Source organism: Mus musculus, chromosome 8 (genome assembly GCF_000001635.26).
Source record: "Mus musculus strain C57BL/6J chromosome 8, GRCm38.p6 C57BL/6J".
NCBI classification, from domain to species: domain Eukaryota; kingdom Metazoa; phylum Chordata; class Mammalia; order Rodentia; family Muridae; genus Mus; species Mus musculus.
In genome coordinates, this window is record NC_000074.6 from 45654510 (window position 1) to 45679142 (window position 24633).

The window sequence follows — 24633 nt, forward strand, 5'->3', positions numbered from 1 at the left end:
AATAATCTTCTGAAAACCCATAACTTACCATACCACCCACAACTAGGCAGTGGAAGTAATCAGAAATATGATGTGATAAACTCTCAGAGGAACGTATACAACCTGAGTAGAAACAGATTCTAAGGCTGGTAAGGACTTACAGTTTAGCTCAGGATGCAAGTGTGGAAGAGGGCTTTGCGAGTGATCAGGCCCATCTTGGGCCTCTATTTCCCAACTCAGAGGCCATGGATGCTTACTTCGGTGCACAGCAGACCGGAGGATGGCCTTGGACGGACGCTGACTGCAGTATAAAATGAAGAGTTGTGTTTTTCTTGCACACTCTTTAGGTTGATGAGGATGGCTGACACAAGCAACCCCACCTACCTCCCGCTTTATTTTACAGTCCTTTGGATGCCTTCCTTTAATTCAGCTCTCTCAGATTTCTGTAGCCTCTGTGGGAGGAGAATTTGATTGACATTCTTCTCAATACAACCTTGAAATCGGTGCCAGTGCTTTGGAGGGTCTCGCTGCCCCAAAGACTAAAGCATTAGCCTAAGAGAATGACACATTGTTCTCCCAGATTAGACATTGTCACTCAGCTGAGGGAGGCTATGAAAGCCCTCAGGTGGCTACAGCACAATTTACTTTTCTCTGGGGGTGAACTCTGGAAAACAATATTCCTGGGAAAACGACCTTCACTTCCTTCCTCCCGAGGTTCACCCCAAATAGTAGGAAATGAACGATGACGAAGAATTCTTGAGTTCTCTTGAGAAAAGGATTTTTACAAGTCTGAACTACACGAATGCAAGAAGCTGCACAGAAAAGGTCTTGGAAATCGTCACACTATCTAAAAATAATCACTAAATGGAGCCACACACATTGGCCAGTGAGCCATTAGAAATTTTTAAAGTTTTTCTAAATTTATCCCCCAACACACACACACACACACACAAACCACCTGAAAAGCAAGGCAGCAGTGAAAGGCTGGGGGTGGGAGGAATTTCTTGTTTGCCTCTCTGTTTTGTTGTGCTATGGGATGGACCCAAAGCCACCTATGTGCTAAGTGGGTGCCATGCCACAGAGCTACTGAGTGGAAAGTCCTGAAGGTTGCCAATGTGAGCCCAGATAGCCTTTACCAGTGATGATTTATTTTTATGAAGTTCTGTGGGACATGGAGCACTCCGGGGCCACTTGCAACAGTGAGGAGTATATTTGAAAGGCTGGTGAGGTTATTCAAACTCTAAACTGGCATATTCATTTATTTAGGGTGGCATAGCAGTATAGGAAAGAATAACAGAATCTCTCTCTCTCTCTCTCTCTCTCTCTCTCTCTCTCCCTCCCTCCCTCCCTCCCTCCCTCCCTCCCTCCCTCCCTCCCTCCCTGCCAAATCATATATCTATTTTACCAGTTAGCAAGATCCTCCCTTGGGGTGCAATCTTCTAGGATGGTTTGGTCTATGTAAACTGCGTCTTAGTGAACACTGTTCTAATACGGCATTGACCCCAGCATCATCTAGATTCTTGCTAGGGAGACAAGAAAATGCACAAGTGAGCTGCCCTTCAACATTTGCTTCCACTTTGTGTCCACTAATCTCCATCCAAGATCCTTCCTACTCTCATGTCTGAAACCTATTGTGTGTCTATTCAGAACATGTGACATTCAGTCACGGTGGAGGCAACTGGTCTCAGTTTGGATTTTAACTGGGATTCTCGGGTCTAGGTCCCACCTTCTTTCTTAGAGCCCACATCTCTGCTTACAGTTCTCACATCTCCAAAACAAGTAAGGGGCTCACTTAAATATAATCACTGATGAATTATTTAAACCTGAGTTATTTACAAAAGAAAAGAGAGCATGAATGAATGTAATTAGTATCGCTGTTGAGATAAAAGTCTCAGTAGTTACATAGGAAAGTCAGAATTGACCATCCTTAACGATTTTAAAATATGCTTAAGTCTAATTTGTTCTCCGAGACGTTGAATGTGCTGAAAGGAGCTATTTGGATCCAGGCTCAGGATCTTTGAGAACAAAAAAGACTTTGGCGAGACACAGCATACAACAGGATTGATATTAAATGGACTCGAGACCAGACCCATGACCTCTTTGTTTGAGTGTGGATTTTGAGGTAACAGGTCCATGCAGGAGCAAGTGAGGCAGTGCGTGTTCCACTGGATTGGTGTAGAAAGTCGGATGCCAGGAATGAAAAAGAAATAGCGGACGTAGTGGTCAGAGAGTCAATCCTCATTTCTCTCATTGACATTCATAGTTTCTCAAGGAACCACATTTAAAAATGGTTCTTTTAAATAAACTATTATACAGGGCATACAAAAATAATTTTAAGAAATTTGTCTGAGAATAGATTTCAAATCTTTATTGGTAGAGTTATCATTCAACAAGGAAAACAAGTATCTAGTTTAAACTGGTAGGTGATTAACGCTTGATAAAATATGACTAATCAAATAGAAAAACGTATTATTCTATAATGATATTTTAAACCTGGTAAGTACTTTAAAAATCAAAACTAACTTTATTTAAGATTATAATTAGATATTTCAAATTTAAGATAGAGCACACAAGTATGTGTGTGTGTGTGTGTGTGTGTGTGTGTATGAATAGCCTCATCATTTTATCAGCTAACAGATCTCACCACTATAGCACACTGCTTGCAAGGGTCACATGACCCTTCGTAGTCTCTACCATGCTTGGTCCACTATGTTTTGAAAATCAACCGTGATGTCATTTATACAAAGAAGAAATTGGGTTTGTATTTGTCTCAAAACAAAGTACACAATAACTGGAGACCCCTCTTGTAGCTCTTGAGAAAACCACTGCTTCCTGACCTGCTCTTATGGCTCTGTGCTGCCTGATAAAGGAAGAGAAGGTTTCAGGAATCTATCTTCATGGAATCAAGGCTTTAAAAAAATATTGCATATTCACTTGGAATAGCCACTGCCTTTCCTTCCAAACTGGTTAGTTTTTTGAAACAAGCTAGGGGCATCTGGGAAGAGGAACCCTTCATTGAGAGATTGCCTGTGGGTAAGCCTTTAGAGCATTTTCTCAATCAGAGATTAATGCGGGCTGGTCCAGCCTACTGTGGGTACTGCCGCTCTTGGACAGGTGGTCCTGGACAGCAGGCTGAGCTACCCAGTAAGCACCTTCCCTCCTAGGTCTTTGCTTCAGTTCCTGGCTTCAGGTTCGTGCCTTGAGTTTCTGAACTGTCTTCTCTCAATGAAGGACTGTGATCCTTAAGATGAAATCAACCTGTTCCTCCCTAGGTTGCTCTTGGTCATGGTGTTTTATCACTGCAATAGGAAGCAAGATAGGACAGTGATATAGCCAGGGCCTAATGAAATAATGTTGCCTACAGAGTCCTTTCCTTCAGTCTTGGTAAAAGGAGACTTTGATTCTGTTTTCACTTATTCTTGCAGCCTGAGTACAATAAACCCATAATAGCCAAAGCACGGTTTATCTGCCCAGTTTTGCATTCCCAGAGCTCCTAGTGAGCTGAGAGATGCTTGCCCCATAAATGCTAAAGGAGGGAACATAGAAATACAACTTCTAGATTGTGGTTATTCATTCTGAAAACCAAATAAAAGTCCGAAGTTTGTCTGTCGTGGTTGGTGACCTGGTGTGAATGAATCTTTTTCCACTGGGCTTTGGGAGGCAGAAGCCTCTCTGCTTCATGTCACTGAATAGTCCCCCAGTCTCAGCCAGCAGATAAGACATGTCATCAGCTTAACCCAGTAGCTTTCAAAAATAGCATAGTTAAAGTGGACATGTAGGTGTGTTCTAGAAAGAAACCATTTGCCTGTGGTCTTAAGAAGAGGCCAGTAGCTGATGTTGCTACCTGAGATCTAAAATGTTGCACTAAGACCGGTTGTGAGCTGGCAAGGAGATAATCAGAAGTCTCCCTCATCAATAGACCTTAGCATCTTACTTCCTACTGATCGGGTAAACCCTTTAGAAAACATCACGGTTGGACCAAGGTACAGTGTTCCTTTAAGATTCTGTGTGTGTGTGTGTGTGTGTGTGTGTGTGTGGTGTTTTCAATAGCGCTGGCAGTTTTCCTCAAAATTTCAATGAATATTTGCACAATGAACCAAGTTGTTGTGGGTTTCCTGGTTTGTGTTGGTCCGCCTCCCCCCCCCCCATGGAGTGGGGGTGGTGAAACGGGCAAGGCATTTTCATCCCTTTGCAGACAAGTCCAGCTGCTGGCAATGCTGAAAATAGCTCAAATGAGCACCACCCAGCAGCTGAGATTCTTTGCCTCTCTCATTGCGTTTTCTCCTGACCCCCATCTCCTTTTCCTCCCTGCAGACGCTTGGATTGGACTTAATCTTAAACCTCTGGAGGTCAAGACCTTTTAAAAAGGGCTAAATAAACACTCTCTACATGTAAAAGGCCAGCGACTCCTACTTCCTCTGTTGGAGCAACTGAGGAGTTCGGCCTCTTCTAGGTAAGGTTTTTATTCGGGGAATAACTTGCTTTCCTGTGTGGTTGTTGACTAGTGTCTCTAAACTAACTTTTTAATAAGCATCAGCGGAGGCCGAGGGATTCCCAGGTAAACGCCGAGTGTGTCGGGATGTGGCAGTTGCAGTAGGCATTTTGTCAGTGTGGTTGTAAACTTTGCCTAAAGCCCTCTGTCCCTGTGGCGGTGGCTGCATGCATACAGACCTGACAGAGGCTGAGCACTGTCTCAGAGTTTTCATTAGGCGTGACTGCCACAGAGCTGAGAAGACCTGTAGACACCGTCATTCCATTGTATAGACTACTTTTTATTTTAACTTTCTAAAGGCATGCTTTAAAGCCAACAAAACGAAGCCCACCAGGGCAAAGACAGCACATTAGTGATTGGTCTTGATGGACAACAAGGCGGCTGCAGAAGAGTGCGGTCCCCACTAAATGTTGTTTTAGTCACTGCTGGTGTGGAATGAGACGTTGTTTAGGGGATTTCAGTATTCTGATCACTATTGGGTTTTTATATGTCTAGTGCACTTTTGGGGTGACTGATTTTGAGAATCCCTTACCGGAGCTGAATCTTATCTAAGCTACTCTTGTGTGAGGTAGATTTTCTGACAGGTTTTTCTCTACTGCGATAGTAAACTTTTTTTATGGATAGTTTTCTGGCTCGCCTCCTTCCCACCTCCTTCTGCTTTGCACTTGACATTTTGCAAAGTACTTTGATCTGTGGACTTTAGCCTCAAACATACCATTTACTTTGATTGTGAGTATTTACTATGTTCAGTAAAAAGGACTTTTTTTTTCCTTAATGCTTTGATAGCAATTCCTTCAGATAATTTACTGGCTTGGGTTCTCCTGCCGTTATGCTTTAGACTTTATTTCTAAAGGAACCTTTAATTTAAAAAGTTTTTTTTTTTTCTGGCAAAGCTCTTTTACCGTGCTGACTTCCTAACATAGCTGTTCTGAGCCTTCCTGATGCTGTGACCCTTGAACACAGTAGCCCCAAGTTGTGGTGACCTCACCCCCATCAGAAAATTATTTTCTCCACTACTTTATAACTGTAATTTTGCTACTGTTATGAATCATAATGAAAACGTCTGATATTTCCAATAGTCTTAGCTGACCTCTGTGAAAGAGTGGTGTCCCCCACCACCCGCTGACATACACACAAAGGGATCACAACCCACAGGTTGAGAGCTACTGATCTCACAACTCAAGATGTCTAAAAGCAAGTAGGAAAGACAGTTCACAGACCCAGTCCCGTCAACCCCCACTTAAGTGCCCTGCTTCCCCAAATTACCACCTGACTTGAGGCTTAATTGTTGCTTTTTTATGAGTACTGAAACCCTTAGTATTTCAAGATGCTTTCTACCAAAAGAGGTTTGGTTAAAATGAACAAACAAAACAAACACAAACAAACAAACAAACACCCCCAAGTATTTAAATGCCATAGTGATCTTTTGAGTAACATACCCAATAAGACAAAAGAAAAAGACACAAGAAAACCAAAAGTTAAATTAAAAAAAAAAAAATCTTAAGAGGCCAGAAGTTTTAGTGAAACTTTTTTTTTTTTGATGAATGGGATAAGGAATGTAAGAGAAAAACAAAATAAGAAGTGGTTCCTAAAACAGACAAATGTTAACGTGTTTTCTAATCATTAATCAGCCTCGTTATTATCTTCACGTTCAAAACCTCATACATAATGAATGTGTTTGCTTCCTTCTCAATTCTACTCCAAGAACTGAATATCGTTCCTCTTCTGCTGGAGGCTAGGAGCCTGAGCCAGTCAGGCAGGCTGTGAGGTCTCCGGCTGTGGCTCCTCGGAGCTGACAGTCTGTTCCGTGAACCTTGTAAAGGAAGGAAGCCAGTGGCCACCAGACAGGACTTGAAGGAGGCAGAGGGAGGGGGAACATTTCGGGACTGTTCCTCCCCAAGTAGGAGCGCATGGAGTTCTCCCTTCGAGAATGCGGATTATTGTAGGGAAAGCTGGGGACAGGTCAGCAGCATTGCCGTGTTCCTTCACCTCTTGGAATCTACATCATTAATTTCTGGGAACAGTCAAACTTCGAGTCCCCCTGTTCAGGGCTTCATGGCTTCCAAGGATCTCTGAGGGATCAGGGATTGCCCCTGTTAGCACTGGGAAGGTTTGGTGAGCATGCCAGGTGCATGTTCGTGCCTAGAGCTGCTATTAGTATAGAGGCAAAATCAAAGACACCGGAAGGCGTAAGTTTGCAAGACAGCAAACTGCAATCCCATCCCGACGAGCCATCGGATGTCTTGTTTCGCCCTCCTCCTTCATGCCCCTGTGTTTTAACTTTCCTTTGAAACATTGGACTATTTGAACGTGAAACTCAAGGAGGAACCTAGCCGAGGCCGCCGAGTTTCACATAGGCTCCACATGAATGAAGCATTCTACCCAGCTTCGCTCAAAACCTGGCCCATGTTTGCCAAAAGTTCTGTGCGTGTCAGCAAGCCTGGATTGGAAACCTAATCCCAAACCAGGTGACTTCTGGACTTTAGAGGCTTTGTTGTATAAGTACAGAAGCTGTCAAACAAGGGCATTTCTTATTTCCGCAGCCTCTACTGTAATTTCATGTGTATACACATTTCTTTCTATTTATTCCATGATGTTTTGAGAACAAGTGGAAGTCTAATATGGATTTCTGTAGATGCAGTATTTAAGCATTGGCAAACAGTAGCCTGCATTTTAAATTCCAGCAAGGTCTGAACAGAGTGGCATGAACATGCTGGCATAATTCAGCCAAAGGAAGGAAGTCCCAAGGGAGCTATGGAATGTCTTTCTTTGCTTAAATATACCTCTGTGCTTGTGAAGAACAAACAGTAACATTTTGTCCAGGTCTGTCCTCTTGACAGTGTGCCTTTGTTCACTCTCCAAAGGTGGTGTCAAATATATTGGTGGAAAAATAATAAACTTCCCCAGACTCCCCCCTCCCGCGGTTGCTCAATTGATATACTCATAGGGACCATTGTAAGCATTGAAACGTTTGCTCCTCTTCCTTGTAATGTAAACTGAGAGTGAAGGAGTAGTCGGGGAAGTCAGCTTCTCTCAGAAAGGCTTACAGACCCAGAGCTGCTGTGTACGTGAACAATTTAATGAGACCTGGTCGTTAAAGGGTGAGCATGAGTGTGTGTGTGTATGCCTGTGTGATTGTGGGTGTGTGCAGGGATACTGGAGGGAGGAGAGGGGGTGAGTAGTTTTGCAATGCTTTCTTCAGAAAATCTGTGACCTCAGAAACAAAGCTGATCAAGGTCAGGATCTAAAAACCTTCCTTGGTTGATCAAAATACTTTTGGTGTTAATTGCTCTCATTCAAAGCGTCAAATATTAGGATTCCAGACATAGAATAATCTCCAATGTACATAGGACCATTTTGGAGGGTGTGTACTTGTAGAACTTCTATGGGTTGATCTCAGAAAAGCCGTCATGATGCTGAGGCCATCGTAAGACTCAAAGCCACACGGAAAACTAAAATTCAACTTGACGTTTTCTTACTTGGGCAGTGTGTACTCAATCTAAAGACGTTTCACAGAAATTAATCACTGAGCTCAGTCAAGATTTAGTTAGACTAAACGGAATGATGCTTATAGTCAGATGAAATTCCAGAAAATTTCCTTCTAGAAACTTCACAGTTTGTCTTAAGTTTGACAACATGCACTTTCATTAAATAAAGTTTGTATTTTGTAGATAACTTGTACAGTGGCTATTGTTTGACTCCACGCTATAGAAAGCATTGGAGGATAGCTATGACAAAATGTGGGGTTAATATACGGAGGAAGGGACTGGCTTAATATCTGCTTCACTGTTCTTAGTGTGAGATTTGTTGGCATATAAAAATTAAATAGTCCCAAATCATCAAAATGAAAAGAAATTGCTCAAATCCAGGTCCTAGAGAAAAATAACACAAAGCAACCCAGAATCATCCTACTAAGGACAGCATCACTCAATGCACCCTGGCCTAGGAGTTTAGTCCTTCAGGCAGTTCCATCGCCCATAAGGAAAAGAGCAAAGATACCACACCCCAAATAATTGCCATGCTCACAAACCTGTGTCTCTAGGTCATTAAAGGGCTTTTTTTTACAAATGACTTCAGTTATCATCTAAGAATGCAAATATCTCTGAATTAGAAATCATTTTGTGCTTACTTTACTACCAGAAAGAAATGAGCCGTTTCATTCTTATGTATTTCTTAAGGATATATCGCAATAGCCTAAAGTTATATAAAATACATTTTTCTTTAAAAAAAAAATAGTGTGGTTCAGATCAGGTCAAGTTCAGAGTGTCCTTCCTAGTAAATCAAAGAGGATTATTTGCACAGCACAGATAATGTACTCATCTACAGAAAAGTCATCAATTTTAACCAAATAAGGGTATTTGAAATAAGAAATATTGAAACGGGAGGCAGTGCAGAGAGCTAAACAAAGTCAATGATAGATCATTCGCCAAGTATGCATGTTACCTTGAGTTGAGTTTGATCTTCAGAAATATCACAGGAGGAGAAGTGAGGGAGAAGAGTGGAATGGGGAAGGAGGAATAAAAAGCCACTTTATTCATTACAATACCCACTCCCTACAGTCATACTGGAGTCTACCCTTCTCTCTAAGACATTTTTTTCACACTGATGTTGGAGCACAGGGAAGGCTGTAGGGATACAATGGGTCTGCTCATGGATGCTCTCATTTCTAAGCTTTCTCCTAAGGTATCTTGGAGTAAGAGCTGGAAATGAACCTCTGAATCAGTCCTATATTCACCGGGCAGTGCAAGCCAACTGGTCTACCATGTAAAGTCACAGAAAGAAAGGATCAAACTGGAAGAGAAAGTAAAATGTCCTCACCCATGAACTTAGCAGAAGATACCCTGAGTCTCCAGGTCCCACCATATCTTTTGCCTTTCTCCCAAGATCTTTCTTCTCTTATGTTCACCTCTGTCTTGCTAAGAAACAGATCTCTCTAGAAAACTCATTATTTGCTAATAATGAGAAAACAGGTTCAGACAGCTAACTCTGGGTTGCCAGACCCACACATACTGCAGAATTAGCCCACAGCCCCTAAACTAGAAGAAGATGGGTGTGTATGCATCACAGGAGACTTATGTTTTATGCCTATTGACAGATTCACATTAAAGTGTAAATAGACTGAACAAGATTTCCATTTCTATTTTTTTCAACCAAACCTTTTATTTTAGATCAATTTGATACTTAGAGAAAACCTATGAAGACAAGACTTACGTTTCATGCTTAATAGTAAAACTTAGATGGTATCCCACTATAATTAAGCTCATTGATAATGACATTATAACTAAACCCCATGTTCTCTCCTCCTTTCTTCCTACTAACCTTCTTCTGTCCTGGGATCCTTTCCAGACTATCATATTACATTTAATCATTCCTCCTTTGGCTCCTCTTAGTTATGGAAGTTTATTTTCTTGTGTTTGAGGGCTACAGCTGTTTGGGGAATACTTGTCAGATATTTTATAGACTGCTTTATTGAAATTTCCCATATATTTTTCTTATAGCTAACTGGGGCTCACTGGCTTGGGAGGGGGAAATGTTAAATCAAGTGCTGGTCTCATAAGATCATATTAATGCATGCTATCAACAGAGCATATGGTGGCTGACACTGTCTTTGAACTTCTGGCTGAGGCAGCGCGCAACAGGTTTTATTCCTATAAGGGTACCTTCTATCCACCTTTTATATTTTACTTTTAGCTTTTTTTTTCCCAACATCGTTAAGATAAAATATAGGATAGAAAAAAAAACATCTGGGAGGAAAAGTTCTTCATGGCTCACAGTTCCAGTGGATACATGATGTAAGGTGGACAGGGCATAGGAGCTCCACAGTGGGGACATTTGCTCATTGCTGTTCCCATGGTGACCAGACCAGGAAGCAGTGAGCCAAAACTGAAGCAGAGGGATAAAACAGTCAAAGGCTCACTTTTAGTGGCCTATGTCACTGTCCAGGCTCCATATCCCAAAGGTTGATTTCTCTTTTACAGTGAATATTTATAACTCTACTTCATTTACTGTCATCATGAACATATGGGCATTTGTTTTATACTATGAGTCATGTGATGCTTAATATCGAGATCTAAATATTAGTAGGTGAGATTTAATAAAAATCACTAACCAGACAAGCTTCAGGCCACGTTTGTGAAGGACTGTCTAGATTAGGTTAAATGAACTGTAAAAACCTGGCTCTAAGTGTGGTCAGCACTGTGCCATGGGCTTCGATCACAGACTGCATGAAAAGAAGAGACCAAGCTAAGCCCTGGAATTCATCACTTTCTGCTTCCTGACTATTGATGCACCATGATCTGCCACCTCCTCCTCCTGTTGCCACCCCCACCCCTCCATGCTAGACTCTGTCACCTCTGGCTTCTGAGTGGCTTTTGTCGGGTGTTCTGTCTCAGGACTGAGATAAATAGCTCACACAGTTCACTGTTAATCCAAGGTTATCTGATGTTTCCTTCTCTCTCATCCTTCCAGTGTGGGCCTTGGGTGGCTCTGTTGATTGATGCCAATGTCTCTTTGACACACTCCTCTCATTTTAAGGATTTTTTTTCTGGCTCTCCAAAGATGTTCTCTATTCCTTTGGTGTGTTTTCTGACCCCCAAACCAGCTATTTCCTCAAAGATCTCTGATTACTTTTATTGAAAAATAGTGTTAGTGAGCCCAGAGCACTCATTTTTACTTTTGAGTGAAATATTTACAAATTATAACCAGTTTTAACTTTTATATTACATAACAAAGGAATATAAAGGTAAAAACGAAAGGATTTCATAAACAGCACAAATATACCTAATAAGAACCAAAGATTATGATTAGGCCAGCTGAAACAATCTGTCACTATAGCAAAGAGATAAGCATTAATAACTCACTGCTGTTTATATTAAAATTTTTTACTCTTGTGAAAAGACAATTTGGTATTCAGAACAGAGCAATACCACTACACCCATGTCTGTCCTATTCTTAAGTTCATTTGCACCTGAACTTTAATAACAGCGTCTGAATTAGACTTAATAGGGAAGAGGACATGCATGTAAAAACCAATATTTGAAGGCCCACAGCGATGCTCAGTAAGAAAGTGAGAGGAACCAAGTTCAGACCCCCAGTACCCACATGAGTGCTAGGTGAGCAAGGCAGCCTGCCTGTATACCCAGTGATCTGGAGGCAGAGAAAGGGTACCTAGAATGAGTTGGCTAGCTAGATTAGATGAATCACCAATCTCCAATTCAGAGATCTTTTCTCAACATGCAGGAAGATACTTGAAAACTTCACACACAGAGACACATGCTCACATGCAAAGATTTATGTAACCACACCTGAACACACGTACACACCCTCACAGCACATATGCATGTATGTGAGGGTGGGGGCTGTGTGTAGCAGACATGTTTAAAGCACCACACTAAGGTTGTTTTAACTCATTGAAAATGTCACTCCAAATAAAACTTGCGATTGGTTTAATTTCTCTTGACAGGCGTTCAGCTCAGCGGTATTTTATTCATTCAAATTTGTAAACCCGAGACATTTGCTGGCTTAGAATTTAGTCGTAAATGATACTCCCGGTGATCTGGTTTTATTTGAATTGACCTTTTAGATGTTCAATTTTTAAAAAAACACCCAGGAATGTTGGGAAAGTTATATGAGGGTATATATTATAAGGCCTCAATGAACAGAGAATCAAATAGTTTCCAAATACAGACTTTTCACTTTTTTAATTTTAGTTTTATGTGTTACAGTGAGTGTGATTGTGTGGTAGAGCATTCACACACACACACACACACACACACACACAGGCTCATGCACACACACACACACACACACACAGATGGACCCAGGCATGGCACTCTTCTACTTTATTGAGGCAGAGTCTCTCTTGTATCTGCAGCTCTGTTTACCCCAAACAGGCCTGCTCATGAATAACTAGGCTAGTTTTCTGTTCCTCCCATCTTCCCTTAGGCATGCTAGAATTGTAAGTATTAGCCATTCATCTAGCTTTCTGTGGGTTCCAGGGCTTGACCATTGAATTCGAGTTAACCCTCAGAGCCAAGACACCAGTCCTCCAAATATAGTTTTATCTATAGATCAAAAATATTCTCTAGTTCATATTTGTAAGTATTCTTGTGTGTGTGTATGCACACATGCATGAGTGTGTTTGTGATTGAACAGACAGCTCCCAGCATACCAACATATCCTCTACCACGGAGATATGTCTGTTTGATATCCTGCTTTTGCTAAAAATGGTTAAATACCATGGGTGAGTATGAAAAGCTATCTAAAAACAAATACTGTTTTGTAGAGGTGCATTTAGACTAGAAACCAGCTCACTGTGTGCCATCAGGGCTGACAATTCAGAGGCATGACACAGTATCTGCATTGCACTCAAGAATATTTTTGATTGAGCCTGAACTTTGAGCTCAAGGTAGTAAAGAATTGGAGATGGCTCTATTGCCTGCTCAAGGAAGACCCTTGAAACACACCTACTTCAGTGAGAAGCAGATAGCATTCAAAGTATCACCCCCTTCGTTGTATAGTCTGAGGAAGAATACTAATTGTGTTTCTGACATAAAATTAAATTGTCGACATTTTACTTTTATACATTATGATTATTTTCATTCAAGGCAAAATAAGTCCTAAATTTCACAGGAAAAAAAAAAGTCCCTTTGAAATAAAGGAAAGTACGTGGCTTACAAGGAACTAATAAAACAATGAAACAGAGTTGAGTGAGCAGTATTTTGGGAAAAGATCAATGGAAGTCACTTCTAACAGCTCGGAGCTCTTTATTTACTTCGTGTTTCCACATGTGTGCTCACATGTGCACATGTGTATGTGTGGCTGCTTATGTGTGGAGACCAGAGATCAACCACAGATAGGATTCCTCGGGAGCCCTTCACATTATTTTTGAGATGAAGCCTCTCCCTGGGACCTGGGCCTCCAGATTTGGCTAAGACTAGCTGGTAAGCAAGATCTAAGCATCTTCTTGTCCCAGCTTCCCTCCGAGCCAGGCTTTTTACACAGGTTCTGGGATCCAGCTCAAGTCCTCAAGCCCGTGCAATGAGCTCTTTACAGATGGAGTAATCTCCCCAGATCTTAAATTTAATTTTTATTTCATGATAGCTAGTTATGTACACAATGTTACTGTTATCCTGGTTTTGAGCAACATCATGAATGTATTTCATGTCACGGGCTTTGTTTAAAATTGGCACCCTCTCTCTTTGTCATGTGTGGCAAGCTCCATCACTGGATGGATGGTCACAGCTTATAAAATCTTGAGCCTAAAACAAAGTGATAATTATTTGGCTGAGGCGAGAACACTTGACTGTTGTAAGATATTTTTCCTCTTGATAGAATTTCATCTGTTTCTGTTACAGGAATTCAAAAGAAGGCGACCAGTCATTTCCATCTACATAATACACAATATGCATCCAAAAATGTCTTTTTTCTAATCAATATTCAGAGCAAATCAGGACATATGTATCATAGGACACATTTTACAGCAGACCTTTTCATACTGTTAATGAATATTAAAATCAAATACATTTAGCATTCAACTGTACTTACCCACTTAAGAATGGCTTTATAGATCAAGAATGAACTATTTTATTCATAAAATGCTGTTCTATGTGACCACAGATGATCACTTTAATGTCTTAACATTTCATATTCATTGAATGAAATAATATCAGAACATTTTTATAACACCAGTTTTTTTTTCTCTTTTTTTTGTGCCTTTACTATTTGATGGAAATCATACAGTTTTCAATTTAAAACTTTACATTCTGACTATAGAAACGTCTCAGTACACGTGGAAAAATTAATAAAATCTGATGGAGCCTTTTAAGATTAAAAACTATAAAACAGGGAAGAATTAATTTAATTTGGAAGTGTTATCTATTAGAAACCCACATCAACATAGTATAAAGAAATATATGTATAGTCAAGTAACAAGTTTACAAAAGGGATGCCTTTGGGGAGAGAACAAGATTATGATTAGAGAAGTGTATATTGAATTTTAATTAAATTAATAGGATCTTGTATCTTAGTATCAATATAGATATAAGCATATAGACATTCTTTGTTTTCTTACTTTTTAATTTATTTAGTATTTGAATAAAATATGAAAAAAATCTTCTCATTTTATATTTCTTAAGTTTCAGATGTATCTTAAATGTAGAACAAATACAAAGGACATTTCTCTGATGAGAGAACATATCAGTTTATTTTCACTTGCAGCATCCCAAGAAACTTAACAAAGACGAAATGACACCCAGATGGCGCAGCCCTTATCTTGTATCTTTCAAATTTTGCCTTGGGTGCAAAACATCTATAAATGATAAATTTCAGGTTAAAATAGGCTAGTGTAGTGCAAGCAGATAGCTTTAAAAACCTGCATTCAAGATCAATTATGTGGCTTGTTATTTCTTTTTTTAGATAGTATTGTTATAAATGTATTATTTATTCTTTAGCTATGAAATAATTATCTACTATACTTCATGAGACTTTGCAATAAAGACTGAATCTGGCAATGAACGAGTATGTATTGTCTAAGCTCTTTAACACTGCTTTTGTGGTAATGAAATAAAAAGGACAGATTCTTGTTTTGAGATAACTCATACTATAAAGGTCTAAAAGTGACCAGGACACACAAACAATCCTAATTATTTTTTATATATCAGCTGTCATAAATCTATTGTAAACAATGGTATAGCTCTATATGTACAGACATACCATGTACATTATACAAAATGTGTTTAACAAAGACTTCACTTTGCAATTTAACATATTTCTTATCATTTAATTTATTCACCAAAGTGTATATAAACACAGCTGCTGATTACCACTTATACTCAACACTTCTTTATAGCACAGGGGGACAGTGATAACTTTCCATAATTATTTGTCAAGAACAAATGCTTATGTTTGAAGTCCTTTGTACATGAAGCCATCCTGTTTGAGCAGGACCATTTGTTGAGATGCTGTGTTCTTTTCCAGTATATATTTCTTGCTCCATTATAAAAGCAATATATCAGGTATACATTGATGTGTGAATTTATGTATGCATTTTCAATTAGATTCCACTGATTGATATGTGTGTTCTTGTGCCAATACCATACTGATTTTTATTACTGTGGCTCTGTAGTACAGCTTGAAATTTGGGGATAGTGATACCTCTAAAAGTTCTTTTATTAATCAGGATTGTTTGAACTATCCTGAGATTGTGTGTAAACGTGTGCATGCACATGTGCATGTGTGTTTCCACGTGAAGCTGACTACTGTCTCTTCATGATCTGAGAATTGTGTTGGAATTTTGATGGGGATTACATTTCGTTTCTTTATTAAATGACCTGAAGGTTAGTTGGTTGGTTGGTTGGTTGGTTGGTTGGTTGGTTGGTTGGTTGGTTGGTTTTATCATACAAGCCTTTTACTTGCTTGGTTAGAGTTACCCTAACATATTTCATATTGTTTAAGGCTATCAAGGATATTGTGAAGGATATTGTTCTCCTGGTTTCTTTTTGCAATAGGAGGTGTATAGTATTGGTACATACTAGATTTTGCAAGTTAGATTTGTGACTTTCCTGGAAGTGTTTATCAGCTGTAAGAGTTCACCACTGGAATTTTTAAGGTCTCTCTCTCTCTCTCTCTCTCTCTCTCTCTCTCTGTCTCTCTGTCTCTCTGTCTCTCTCTGTCTGTCTGTCTCTCTCTCTCTCTCTCTCTCTCTCTCTCTCTCTCTCTCTCTCACACACACACACACACACACAATCTGCACATAAGCATGCTTTGCTTTTAAGAAATAAAAAGAAGGTGTGAGTGATTTTTGCATCTGCCATTGTTCAAGAGCCTCTAATTCAAAATTAGATGCCAGAGGGGCTTATTTAGAGTTGGCTATGTTTTTAATTCCCTCATAGGCAATATTCGTGAAGTTTATTAAAAGTATTTAAAAATAAACAAGCACACGAAACATCATACAGCTCCAAATAAAAGTGAAGAGTAACCCCGAATCTCCTCCTGCTGCTGACATTAATACTGAGGAACAAAGCATTACATAATAAGAAATAATATTCTGGGAATGATGGAAGACATAGATTGCTGGCATTAGACCCTAAGGAGCACCAGCTCTTTATTGGCATCTCTTCTCTCCTGCTCTCTGTGTCACTAGAGCTCTTGATTTTCCTTCAGGGTCTGATCACAGGATCTGCATCCCACTCTCAGGTAGGCCTCTCTTTGCCTAACCATACAGTTACTCCCTTGGGCTCTCTCTTTTGCCTATAGCCCTATTACCGCCCCTGAGTCTAACAGCATCCATGCTCTCCGGTTTTATACCCCTCTCCGTGGTCTGTCCCGTAGGACTCAGATTCACAGTTCCAAGTAGTTCTTGTACTAATGCTTCCTGAGTCCCTCAAACGCAGCACGTTTAGAATGTGCTGTCTTCTACCTCCCTGGTCTTTGTCACCTAGGGATGTATCATTTTAATGAGATCATCCAGTTACACAGGATTGGAATCGTAGACAAGTATGAAAAAGATTTCTTCACTCCTCCTTAGTCACTCACCATTCGTTGATTCTTCAATATTGCCCTTAACCTAGTTACAAGGCTCTTGCAACTCACTTGGCTAGGATTTCTTACTAGTATCCTGACTACTCTTTGCATCTTCTCTCACCTCCTACCAGCCTAAACTTTTGCAATTACTTGCCAGTATCTTCTCAAAGGAGATGAGTTTTGCATATACAGTACCATCTATCAAATTCTCCTGGCTTTAGCCACTCCTCCAAAAGTGACCCCATCAAGCCATGAAGGTAAATTTAGTGCATCAAGTTTAGGCATAAATAGCCCCATGTTTCCTAAGGGAAAAGACACAGCTGGCAACATTTCCCAGCTCTGTCATGAGGAAAGGGTGTGGTCCAGAGTGATTTGCTTGGAGCACAGATCCAATGCCATCTCTGCCACTTGCTTTAGAGAACCCCTTCCCCCAGACTCTCCTACCACGGTACTAACAATCTTCCTGAATTGTTTGCTTTGTTGGTAATTACTGAGTGCTAGTGTGGTGACCATAGCATAAATGCTAAATGGTAACACCTTTGTTTGATAAAATTGATCTATTGAAAGCATAAGATCCATATGATTCATATATATTAATAAATATAGAATATTTTAAAAAACCAAATTGTCAAAGCACACAAATATTTTTGTAACTCTAATGATTTTTTTGCAATATTTTTGCTCATTGATTGCTTAAAGTGCCAAAAGCAGTTATGTGTTGACACCTCATGACACTACTTAGTTTTACTAATAAGCTTTTAGTTTTCTGCTCCTGATACTGATGCCCCCACTCCTGTAACTGACAAGTGACCTGACTTATTTTAACAAGATTAAGTGTTTTCAACTAAAACTACCTACATACAGCAAGAGAGGGATGTGTTTTTCTGCATTGACCTTTTACCTTGGTCCTTTCGGGAACTCCAGTGTGGCAGACAGCTGAAACCTTCCATGCTATTGCTTCTCCAGCATTTGATACTGTTCTAGCAGATGTTTGCTGAAGGTCCCACTGTCTACACAGACCCACTCTACAGACAGAGGTTGCCTCTTAGGCACTCTGTTAATTTTTTTGAGTATTCTTTCCTCAAGGTTTGCCAAACCGTGGAGAGTAAATTTTAAAAGTCATTTTCAATTCCTGGGAAACTAAACATAATATAATCTATGATCATTGCTCTTGATATGAGAGTTGAGTACAAATAGAGAATTACAGTAATGATTCCTACTTACTTCTGTCCAAAATAACATTTAATCTCTGAATATTTATTGCTTTAAATATCTTGTAGAGTAACCATCTAAAACAAAATCAGATCTTATTGAATGAGTCCATTTTCTACATATTTTTACATTACAATGAGAAAAAAAAACCCTATCAGCCTCCAGGAAACTCATTTACTTCAGAGATTTAAGTCTTCTCTTCTTTACTCATTCATTATGAGGGATTTTTAGGTGAACTGTTGATCCAGTGTTCTCCCTACCCACTGCCATTAAATGTGCACACTGTGTAGTCAGTCATCCAGAATAGCCCGTTGGACAATACCGTTTTCCTCCATCACACACACAAACCTCATTTTGTTACTGTATGTGCCAAATAAAACACCTTCCCCCCTTACATATGAAAATGGGTTATAGGAGCCTGACTGCAAATGGAATCCTCAGAATTAGAGAAAAAAGAGAGCAGATATGTGAATGCCACTGTCATTGTATAAAGCAGAAATAGCTTTGTTTCATCCTACGTCAAGTCTTTAAGAAAGAAGCTCTGATTTGCCCTCAGGCTTTTGACGTCTCATGTATATGCTTTCCTTCTAAACTTAGAAGTACTGACGTCCTTGTCATTTGTGACAGGGCACAGTCACTCCCTCCTACACATCCAAATTTGAGAATTGTCCAAGTCCGAGCACTGCTTGAGGACTTGGAACACATCAAGGAGCTACACCAATAGAAAGGCTTCATTCCTGAAGTTTTTGAGTGCCTAGGAATACTATTGAGCCATAGGTGAGAAGGAACAGGAACACTGGCTCTAGAAGTGAAAACACAGAGAGTAGAATTTGGCCCTCTGTTATATGCTTTTTGTTGAAAAAAAAAAGCCAAGCAAACAACAGCAAAGAAACAAGAAATTGGAAACGCTCTGGTCTATCTTCTTCCTATGAATAGATAGTTCATCTCATTTCTGAGGGTAATTATGAACTAACTATCATGACCAACTTGCTATTATAATAAAAATCAGATGTTCAAGGAAATTCGAGCCATCTAAGTATCTGAGGTCATAAGAGAACCCACTGAGGTCAAAGGGGGAAGAAATGACCTAGAATGACCTTGAAACACATTAGTGAGTTGGATCTTCTTTAAAAAGCATCTTCTCAGGATTCCCCTGAAATCCAACAACAGTGGGAGAAATAGAATCAGGCCCCAATGGGACCTCAGTAGGTTATAAATCTATACACTAAATACAGATTTGCAGGCCCATCCCTCAAAACTATGCAGCGTTCCAGAGAGACTCACCAGGATATGGTGCTTAAAGTTTGGAGTAACTTAAAGAAGCATACATTTTAGTTGTGTGGACTGATGGGTCTGTCTGTTTAGACAACAAGCTACTTAAAGTCAGGACCCTCAATCAGAAGAACAAAACTTCATAAAGTATCCTGTTCAAGACTTTGAAAAGGTTGCATGATCAAAAGCCCATATGGTGTAAATAGCTTCTAACTATAGGAAGGAAAAAGCCTTAGTGTGGCTAAATCTCATCTTTCCATTTCACAAGCTCCGCCTTCTAATCTGAGTAATGGCTCTAGCAGCACGGACAAGATAATTGCATGTTGGAGAGGCACTTACTTGAGCACCCTCCCTTCTAAGAAGCTGTGAATGAAGAGACCCAGGGATTCCTTGTCCATTCTACCAGCCAGTGACCCAGATAATCTGCCCACTATTAAAATACTCAGATGTCTTCATTTGTTTCCTACCAAGCTGCTTGATTTTTTTTTTTTGATAGTTTGTTTAAAACATTTGTGAAAGTCTGGAGCCTTTTTTATTTTATTTTATTTATTTTTACTCTTGGTTTTGCATCTTAACTGATATAAACTTATTTCAGATCTGCTGCCTGGCACTCCTAGTTAGATTCCTTCCATCAGTGTTGTTAGGTGTGCAATCAAGATAAAATCAGGGCATAGGAAGATGGATCCGTGTATAAGGTCCTTGCTGGGCAAGCATGAGATTCTAAGTTCAAATCCTCAGACCTGCTCTCAAAGCCGAGTATGATAAAGCAGGACAGGAGGAGCCTGGGGACCTCCCGGCCATCCTTTCTATCCACAGTGATAAGCTCTAGGTTCTGCGAGAGACCCTGCCTCACAAACTAAAGTGGGCAGCGATAGAGGAAGATAGCCAGAGTCAACCTCTGACTTTACATGTGTGCGTGCACATGCGCACACACGGGAGCACAAAGGAGTACATTTCATATACACACATATATTACACATGTATGTCACACACACAAATAAATACATACATACATACATACCCAGATAGATAGATAGATAGATAGATAGATAGATAGATAGATAGATAGATGATAGACAGACAGACAGATAGATAGATAGATAGATAATAAAATAAGTGAGATCAGAAATTATCCTTACTGAGATATGAGTAGTGACATGTTTCCTTCAAAAGGAGAAGTCCAAAGAAAAAACAAATCAGCAAAAAACCAGATCCCTCTAGTTCTAATACCAAACAATAAAAACATTGAAATGAGAACTTTGGCCCCTACAATGTGGGTCAATGTGTAATTGAGGCCCTGGTTGATAATCACATTTGGGCTTTTCAAACCTGTTACTATTTGTGAGCTCAATGCCATTTTCATTGTGCCATCTCTGTCCAATATCTGCTGCAACATATGCCCAGCATTATCAAGGACCTGGGATTTTTACCATATTTTAAGTACTATTCTTTGCGGCTAGACAGGTGTCTTTTGTAGCTAAATCTTCACATTGGTCCATGCCCTGGGATTCTGCTGTTTTCTTGTGACTTTTCCCTCCAGAGAGTTTAAATCAGTGGTTCTCAACTGGGGGGTCACATAACAGATATTATTCATATTATGATTCATAACAGTAGCAAGATTATAGTTACATAGTAGCAACAAAATAATTTTATGGTTGGGGGTCACCACAACATGATGAACTGTATTAAAGGGTCAAAGCATTAGGAAGGTTGAGAACCACTAGCTAGTCTCAAAAATAAATATGACAGTAGAATCCATGACTTCAGTCCAGGTCCCAGTGACTCTTCCCCATGTATAGATGTGGCACGGGTGACAACAATCAAATCTCACCCATAACTGTGAGGGGAAGCAAGAATTGCCAGTCACCAAGTGGGACAAAGACCTAGACGAGCACGAAGAGAACCTAGGCAGGACGTCTGGCTGGCTGGCTTTGTGGATACCTAAGCGTACACAGGGTGGTCATCTTGACACACAGCCGAGCCAGAATCAGCATTCTCTAAGGAAGAGAACTGATCATTGCTTCTATGGCTGTCAAGTATACAGACAAATGACTTTTTTTTTTCTCCTTGTGATTTAATTGCCAGACGTGATGCTATGCATTTAAATGAACCCCCTTTCCCCTCCTCCTGGGCACACAGCCAAGTTACATCCACCACTATGGCTGATACCCAGCCAGTGAAAATGGTCCATTCCCCTATCAATCTGCCTCCCAATGCCCTTGTTGCTACCTCTTCCCATCTGCCCTTAGGTTCAGCTAGGATGGTAGTCTCTGAGCACCTATAGAATGCTGGAGCAATGTGTGAAAGAAGCCTTATTTCTAAATGATTACCAAGGACAGAGGCCTCTAACCTCCACCTGACCTGCATTGGATATTTTCTTTTTTCTGGTGTTCAGCCATGAGGATATGGAAATTGTGAGTGTAAGAAGTTGGATAACATTACACATTTGGTAAAACTGTAGATTTACAAGATTATAATAATATAAATTGTGAATGTGTTATAAAGGATTTTGTGATTATACATTAAGTTATATTTTTCTTAGAAAAAAAATTTTAAAGGCTAATGAATAACATTGAACCAGAACTCATTCTATAGTGCTACGATTTTGAGAAAATCCAGGGGAAAATCAAAGGGTGGAACGTTTGTCTTCTGTTTGGAATCATTTTAGTTACACACGCACACTTCCTTTTGCTGAGGCTCTCGCCCTCTGAGGAAGACAGAATTTTAGAGAAACTGAAGGAAGTGTGTTGCATGTAACTTGTGTTTAGTTCTTAGAGAATTCTCGTAAACAATCCTGAAAAATAGCCACGAATTGTGTTTGGTCAAATTTCTAATCAGTGTCCCTGTTAGAATTTGTAAAATTATGTTTTGAACAAAGTACATTTTAACCTTGAACTTCCCAAGGAAAGAAGATAAAGTAAGCAGAGAAAATGAAAATAGGTTACACTGATGCTCTTTGGAATTTTCCTGTGGTTTTAAACCACAGCTAGCTCTGAAGGGAGTTCCAGATAACTTTTCATCATTGTGAACTTGACTCTGAGGAACAGTGTGAGCGCTCATGTTGAAATGACTTCAATTCAAAACCCGATCTCCCCAGAACCTTTCTTTTTCATATTTATGGGTCAGTGTCCTAAAAAACAACAACAACAACAAAAAAAAAAACCACAGTAAATACAGAATTATAATTTATCCATTAGGTCTAATTAGGATCAGATATTCATTATGCACCAGTAATTGCACTAAGTATCCTTCGTATGATGGGATTGTTTGTGACTAATGTACTGTAGCAACCCATGAAATACTCACGGTTATGTTAAGTGACTCCAGGAAAGCCCCTCCCCCCCCAGGAATGTCTTTCATCTCAGTGGCTCCTTTATGCATTGGGGTGAAGTTCCCACTATGGTCCTAAATGTGGCGTACTGAAGCCAACTTAAATATCGAGTATTATGACTGCAAGACAAACGATGGTTTCTTGTCAGATACGCATCCCTTAGGTACCTCAAAAAGGATAGGAGAAATTCCTCGAGCCACACATTTTGTCACGACTAAGTGGGCCAGCATTCATTAAAGTTTGAAAAGGCAAATATAAAATGGAACCCCAGCCAGACTTAATTAAATTATTTCCTTTAATCGTATTTTAAGGTCATTCGTTACTCACAGCAGCTAGGTACTTTCTGAAAAGGATTGTGCCAGCCAGCATACCATTGCCTTCCACTGGCAGGCTTCTGATGGCTGTCCCCTCCAATTTACTAAGAATGATGAGACTGACTATGTTCTTTGAAAGCCTACTGTGCCACATAGACAGATAAAAAGATTTCTGACTACAATAATATTGTTACTTAATTGCATTTTTAATAAGGGCATGTGTGAGTATATGCCAACTAGACACTCCCATTTTGCAACTATATAACATAATTTATCTTTAAGATCTTTCTCTGTTACCACGGTGATCCTTTGGACCAAGTTTCTCATCTTTGGCATTATTAGCATTTTGATTAAATGACTATTTGTTAGAGTGGATTCTCTGGCATGCTGTTGGCTATTTAATAGCATCCTGTCTTTTATGAGATGCCAGTTAGCACCTCTCCATAGCCCAGTAATTGCAATTAAAACTGTCTCCAGATGTCACTTGCTCTCTGGAAAGCAAAGTCACAGTGGCTATCCTCAATAACTTAGATGATAAATATTCATAAACTTCACCCTAATGCAAAACTGCTTTCGCGTTAGAGTGGGTGTTAATACCAGTAAACCTGTCTTTGATGTTGCTTGGTGTTGTTTTGTTTCTGTGCTTGGCAAAGTGTGATGGTTAGAATGGTCAACTCTACAGGATCTGGGATCACCTCAGACAAGCTTCCAGGTACAACTATGAGAGACACTTAACGTTAGATTAGCCTCTGTTTGTGCCCATGAGATATCATCTGAATTGAATTAGAGTTGGAAGAATCACCCTGAAGAAGGTGGTGCCATTCCTTAGGCTTGGGTTCGAAGGAGAAGATGAGCAGAGCATTGACTGTTTCTGCTTCCTGATCCTGGATGCAGTGTGACCAGCTGCCTCAGGCTTCCTGACACCACCACTGGCAGAGGCCATTATAACTGTATCAGATGATGAGCCAGAAAGAAAGAAAGAAAGAAAGAAAGAGAGAGAGAGAGAGAGAGAGAGAGAGAGAGAGAGAGAGAGAGAGAGGAAGGAAGGAAGGAAGGAAGGAAGGAAGGAAGGAAGGAAGGAGAGAGAGAGAGAGAGAGAGAGAGAGAGAGAGAGAGAGAGAGAGAAATCTTTCTCTACGAACTTCTCTTAACTTGCTTTTGTCACAGTGACAGGAAAAGCCGCTACAACATGGCACCCAGCATCTTTCTTTGATACCTTTTCTTTCTGTATTTCTCTCCTCATAAACAATCCTATCTCCTTGTATCTGTCTGTACATGTTCGTGTACATATTCTATCTCTGTTGTTCACATGTCTCTACTTTATTCAGAGTGGTTTAGATTCTAGGACCAGTTAGGCAGCTGCCTGCTGCCCACCTTCTCCCTCTATCATCAGAGCCACACCTCAGTCAGCAGTTTTAAATTTATGTATGAGCAACAACATACACTGTTGTCACTTAATAATGACACTTTACGTTTGTCTTTTTCCTCTTATGGACGAGAGATAGTTTCAC

At 39.9% G+C, this 24633-nt stretch overlaps 1 protein-coding gene and 1 long non-coding RNA gene across 14 annotated transcripts in view; one reads left to right on the forward strand and one right to left on the reverse strand.

The window, feature by feature from the left end:
* The window catches only part of Sorbs2 (sorbin and SH3 domain containing 2), a 320119-nt gene that overhangs the window by 146722 nt on the left and 148764 nt on the right, over window positions 1-24633 (forward strand). For 11 of the 13 annotated variants that reach the window (NM_001205219.1, NM_172752.4, XM_030243440.1 and 8 more), the window contains exon 2: window positions 4294-4432. The gene's annotated coding sequence lies outside the window, so the exon portion shown is untranslated. Of the gene's footprint in view, window positions 1-3783; window positions 3963-4293; window positions 4433-7483; window positions 7573-24633 lie in introns of those variants that run through there. The other 2 variants (XM_006509385.1, NM_001310708.1) reach the window with 2 other exon arrangements.
* Window positions 54-24452, reverse strand: Gm30635. The gene is made up of 3 exons (XR_378928.4): window positions 9290-24452; window positions 1385-1502; window positions 54-280 (listed from the first exon to the last, which is right to left on the reverse strand). It is a non-coding gene; the product is annotated as a predicted gene, 30635 (long non-coding RNA).